We start from the raw sequence: 6,647 nt of genomic DNA on the forward strand, positions 1-6,647 counted from the left end.
CTCCAAAGAATGCAACACTCCCATGCACAGCAGCAGCGTGGGTGCACCAAGTGTGGTTCTCTCTTCTAATTTAGTTTAAGGCTTTCAATTCAAGTGACGAAGGTTACAACTCTTGTGTGCGGTATTTCAACAAGGTTCTCGTGAAGCTGAGTCGGGGAGGAGGATTTCAACATGCAATTTGGCTTGTGATATTGATAGGAAACATTTAATTTGGAGCAAAGTCTTTTAAGGTACATTGATGGTAAGATAAGAGATTTGAATATTTCTATACATTTTTGATTCTTCATAGTAAAAATTTCATGGTTTTATAACCCCATGCTTTTTTCTTGTTCTTGTGTTTTTCATGTTAAATTGTTGTGTGTTTTTTAGCAATAATTTAATTGCACTTTTGTTCAATTTTTTATTCTGAATTTCTTGAATCAGTGCCATCATATTCTACAGTGTGGTTTTTATTTTCAATTGATCGGATCCCTATAAGTATATATAGTTCCATCCCAACAAGTTTTATCAGAGAGAATGTTCTTTGATTCGAGTAGGAACAATGACCAATAAAGCAATGCACAATGTTGTCGGCACTATTTTTAGGGGTGTCGTTCTGTGGAAGCTGTCGGTCGCCGAAATCAGAATCTTGTTGAAATCAAACTGATCACATATCTTTCAAAGTTTAGCTGAAAGAACACTACACCTCAAGCTATGTATCTACCTCGAAAGATAAACACATAACTTGATAGTGAGACTCAATCAAATAAACTAAGAAATGTATGACATCCGTTTGGTCTGCGAAACCATTTTTATTATGAGCCGATAAGTTTCCTGATTTAATAAGGAAAATTAAATAGAGTTTATATTAAGTTGGGTTCTTGAAAGTTTCCTACAAAGACAAGCCCTTATAGTTAATTACATATTATATAATCAAAGTTACCTAAGACAACTCTATATAAAAATCAAGAGATATTGTCTTCAAAAGAGGTCAAAGGAATAGAAATTTTCAACTAGATCGGACAAAGAAGTGTGAAATGGGAATGAATCAAATTTGAAACATTTATTTTTGAAATCCAAAGGAAGAAAAACTAGGAGATGTCACAGATCCTGAGTAGAACCTCGGTGACTTCCCAAACTATCTTATGGTTTGGCTTCAATTTAGAGGAGAAATATTTAAGTGTTTCATCCTGCTAATTTTATTAATTAGGGCTTACATTCGTGCGAAATGATCATACAAATAGCCTAGATGATGTGAGGATTTAGGTCGTGACGAACGACAACCTCGAAATCCTAAAGTGAGTTAGGACTTATATTGTACAACAGAGCCAAACAGAAGCCTAAAGAAAGGTTCATGATTTATGTCGCACTAAGCGGACAACTTTGAAGTCGTATGTCTTAGTTGTTTAATTCTAAGAAATGGTTTAGCTGTCGTAGACATGTTTTGCTGTTGAAGATGACCGTGCTGCCCACAATGCTAGCTCCAAGCTCCTCGTTGTGACGAGTTTAAGTTTTATAATATGTCAAACCATGATGTCAAATCAAACGTTTCCTAATATTATGGTTATTTAAATATTCTGGGGAATGTTAAAGTTGATTAGAGCGAAATCGATTAGGATCCGACAATTCCCTCGTTCCGACACCACTATTTTCTTTCAGATTCACTTAGTCCAAATGAATTTACTAGACCAGTTTAATGAGTTTCGTACTTTCATTTAGACCATGGGAAATTTTGTTAGAATTGTTAGACCCGTAGGTTACCTCCTCCACGGGATTCCCGATCATCCGATAGAGACGTTTTAATAAAGTTGCAATTTTTGTTTTGTTTTTTTTTTGTGATTAAATTTTGAGTTGTCTTATATTTTGACTGTTGTGGTGGTGAATTTTATTATGTTTAATTTTTTTTTAGTTTTAGTTTTGATATGCTGGGTGACTTTATGCATGTACGTAAGCAACAATAGGTACGAAAAAATAAATACAATAACTTAAAAGCGTACCGTCGATTTGTCCTGCTCCTCCACCTGAAAGTTAACTTTGGCGACATGTATATAATTTTGCAAGGAATTCAAGTTGCAGAAGTAGATGAAGGTATAACTACCAAAACCCCAAGTTATGACTTTATTGAGTCTCAGAAGATCTTAGTAGATGAATTTAGAACAAAATATAACAAGTTCATATTGTCCTTCAAAATATTCAAGAAACTTCAAAGTGCTCGGAGCATTGCCCTGAATCACTTTGAAGATTTCTTGAAATATTTCAATTTCATTTTGAACTTATCATATCCTTTTATTAATCATCCAAGGTTAAGCTAATTTTATCCCATTGCTCAAGGAAACTTGATGTTTTATTTATCCCAAGGAGAGGAAACTCAATTAATCAATCAATATTTTAATTAAGAGTTATATGGATGGGTGTCCCTAAGGCAAATTTAAGTAAGTAAACGTTTTGGTACCCAAAATTGAAATCAGGCTTGTAGTGTAAAAAGGTGTTATGCATCAATCATGTTATCTTCTAAGTCCAATCAAATGAGTTTAAATATCAAGCTTACTTCACTACCAAACCACCCTGAAAAATCACAGTAGGTGAAATAGTAACTTAGCAGAATTTTGATTTAAATGACATGAATTCTTCTTGAATGATCACATTGTCATCAATTATGAGCTTAAAATTAATGAAATATTATCTTTCTAATTCAAACCCATCACTTGAGAATCATTTTATTTTGATTAATTTCAAAGCCATGATAATTAAGAAAATTACAATTTTGTTCTTACTATAACAAAGGTGGTAAGTGAGTTCCTACCTTTTAATCTCATTGTATTTCAATCATCTAAACATGTTCATTAGGATCAAAATTACCCATCTTCCCTTTGATTAATCCAAAATATTGATTAAGGCGCCAAAATCTAAAGTTACTCCTTTTCGTTTGAAGCCCTTCACCTCATAATTCATTAGTCAAAATTCAAGTGACTTTGAGAATTTTTTAGAGTTCCTATCCATGGGTCAATTAAAACATCAGAGGAGAAAATGTGAATTTCAAAATTTAATTTAATTTAAATAGTTATTTAAATTTAGAAAGTAGAACTTTCAAAATTGATTTACTTAACTATCCAAATTAAAGTTTTAATTTATGAGAAAATTATTAGAGGTACCCTTAGGTCAGAGAAACACTTAGACAAAATTTCATGATTTTTTTTGAATCAAATCTTTAATTTAATTATTTATTAATTTTTATGATTTAATTTGAATGAAAAAGTTGTTTTATTTACCAAAAAAAAAAATATTTTTTATATTTTTATTAAACCTCTCTGAGTTCAAAAAACTCAGAGAAAAACTTTCTATTTTTATGTTTTATATTTTTATGTTTTTTAATTTATTTATTACAATTATTTTAATGAAAAAAATAGGAAAATACATTTTAAGCTTTTAGAAATTTATTTTTAACTTAGAAAAAATTGGGAAAAATATTTTTATGAGTCCCAAGTGATTAGGAAACAATTAGACACATTTTAAAATATTTTGATAATTTTGGGATTTTTAATTATTTTAAATTCAAAATAAAGCTAAAAAATCAAGTATTTTCTAAAAAATAAATTTTATTTTTCCTAAGTGCCCGTGATCACAAGGAACTCAGAAAATACTTTTCATACTTTTCCCAAGTGTATTTAATTTAATAAAATTATTTTTGTGCAAAAAATACAATGTTTTTTAGAAAATTAATTTTAGTGCTTAAACTTAGTAAAATAATTGTTAAACTTTTTTACAACAGGTAAACATGATTTTATACACAGTGTGGATTTGATTTTGACAATTTTTATTAATATTTAATTCACATAAATTAAAACAAGATATATACATTTAATAAACTATAGAAATGTACAATATAATTCAAATCATGATGACATTTATTCTAAGCTTTGCTGACCAGAGGAAACCTACTAAAATTATTCCCATAATTTTCCAAGTGGTATTTTAATTTATGTAATTAAAATAAATCAAAATAGCTATCTTAGCTTGAAAATTAAGGTTAGAAGCATAAAAATTCCCTTTGACCTTGTAAAATCGAACACCCCCTTGGTCACAAGGAATGAACCACATAAATTTCAAGCCATGATGAGCAATGCTTGATCATAATGAGATAAAATACCATAGAGAGTATTTAATTCATTAAAAATCAGAGAGTTAACAAATAATTTTTATTTTTAGTCCACATTATTCACCTATGTTCACTAAGCAAGATGATATTTTTATTTTATTTTAATGTTTTTTTAGAGAAATATATGAAATTTTGAAGTTAAGGTATTTAAATAAATCTAAAAAATCTATAATTTTTTACTTAAACACACGGCGCCACCTCATCCTCGTTCGCGTCAAACTTTACACATGGTGCTTTGATATTCGACACTATCAGGTACCTCAGCTTCCATGCGGCCATCCTTTTCGTTCCAAGCATTTGTTCAGCTTGATCTCCTCTGTCTATTGAATAAACGCGTGGCCAGACGGCTCTCCTTCATCGTCCCCAAGTGTCCAAGCCCAAGAACCATTCACATTAAACCATTAAGATCTCAAGACAGACTCAACCAAATCACATGGGGCTTGTTTCTAAACCTTCATCTGCTCAAGAAGAGTATATCTATATGTCTTATATAGTATGAAATATAGTAAATATGTATAGAGAATCAAAATAGGCTTGGGTTAGGGTTGATGTTCAATACCTTTGTCTGAGAGGAAGCCATCAATCAAATAGTTGTGGCAGCTTCAATTAGGTTCAATGAACCTCCATATTAGTTCTCAAGCAGTGGTGAATTGTCTAGCTATGATTTTGATCAAGCTCGATTTCAGGTGTTGGTCTAGAGCTATGTTAGAGACTGTTTAGGATGGGGCTTTTGTGGGGAATCAACTCCTCTTTTTGTGGGGATGGTGTGTGGACAGTTAATTGGAGTTTGGTAGACTGTGGAAGTGTGGAGAAATTTGTCTTGGTTTAAGCTAAAATTTTGAGCTTAAAATTGGGCTCTCACAGGGGAAACCAGAGAAGGAAAATGGTGGGCTTGAGCTTAAGAGTTCTTGGAGAGTGTTTGGAAGAAATTGGCAGAGTCTTCTCAAGGAAATTTTATAGCTCATCTTTTGTCCATGAAGGAGGTGGTTTAAATAAAGGGGCTTGGGGTGGAGTTCAAGGCTTTAATTTGGGTTCAATTAATTGCTTATGTGGAGGGATAAAATGTGTCAAAGCCAATTGGAGCTGGCTAGCTTGGATGGGTGTAATTGGGTTTGAATTTGATCAAAGTGGCTCTCCGTTTTGTTGTTTTCCAGAGACTACGGTGGCTTGCCAGAGCAAGGGAGGTGGTCAGGCTGCCAGTTGAGCCAGGGGAAGGTTTAATTATGATTGACTCCTAATGGTTTTGTATGATGGCAAGGATTTCTTGGTTTAGGCCCAAAAAAGGATAAAATATAGGGTGGGCTAGTTGGGACTAGCCTATTCACTAGGATCCATTTGGTGGTTATGGTGTCATTAAGTTGGTCACTTAAGCATGGCTTAATCGATTTTGGTGCAAGGGTTCAATTTGGGTTTTTGGTGCATGGGTTCAATTTGGGTCAAATTGTCATTTTATTGATCAAGATGATATAGATGATTGTCACAAAGAGTTTGGAAAAGATTTGGAGTGATTTTGAAATGATTTGGAGGGTCAATTTGAGGGATTTTGGGCATTTGATTAATTTGGGGATGTTGGGTTATATTTGGGTTTAGGTAGGGATAGAGTTAGGTTAAGTCCAAATTGAGAGTTTAAAATTGTCTAGGGGAATGTCATGAAGAGTTCTCGGGTACCAATTTTGGGGTTATGATATTCAATTTGGTGGAATGTGGGCACATGGCTAAATTGGGGCAAAATTTGGGAATTTTGGATTTGGGTTTTAATTGAGTAAAATTGAAGCTTGACCAAGGTAAAACTAGGGTTCAATTTGATGTGTGGAGATATTTTAAAGTGTTCATAATGTATAATTGGGGCAATTGGAAGGATTTGGGCGTTCAATTAAGTGGGATTTTGGTTTTAGGCCAAATTGGGTCTTTTTGATTTGGGTTAAAATTGGACTTGAATGTGGGTCAATTGGGCTTGGATTTGGTTTTAATCAAGTTCGATCACGATTAATTTGAATTTAGAATTGAAATTAGGGGTAATTGGGGTCAAATTGGTGGACATTTGGGTGAATTTGGGGAAATTGAGCCTTTAAGGGTAATTTGGGTTTTTTGGTCATAGTTGCTCAAATTGATCAAATTGGGTTTAATTGAAGGGTCTAAATTAGTTTTGGAGACAATTAAAATGATTTTTATGGTTTAGGGAAAGTTTAGGCCACTCAGGGTATTTTTGTAATTTTGGCAAATTTGAGGGTACTTTGGTAATTTTGAAAATTTTGGAAGGTTTTGGGTAATTTGGGTAGTTTCAATTGATTTGAGATGAATTTTGAACAAATTTGGGGTGAAATTGGGAATTTTGGTCAAATTTGGGGTTTGGGGGTGTTTTGGTAAATTGGGTAGTTTTGGGGCAAAATGCTAAGTTTGGTATTTTCGTGAAAGTGAGGCGCCATCTACCCTATTTGAGCCATGGACTAATGGAATCTCTTTTTGGGTCCTCTATGTAATGGTCTTGGCTAGACCCTAGCCTAAGGCTAAT

The sequence above is a fragment of the Phalaenopsis equestris genome, unplaced genomic scaffold (assembly GCF_001263595.1).
Source record: "Phalaenopsis equestris unplaced genomic scaffold, ASM126359v1 Scaffold000260, whole genome shotgun sequence".
In the NCBI taxonomy this organism is placed as follows: Eukaryota; Viridiplantae; Streptophyta; class Magnoliopsida; order Asparagales; family Orchidaceae; genus Phalaenopsis; species Phalaenopsis equestris.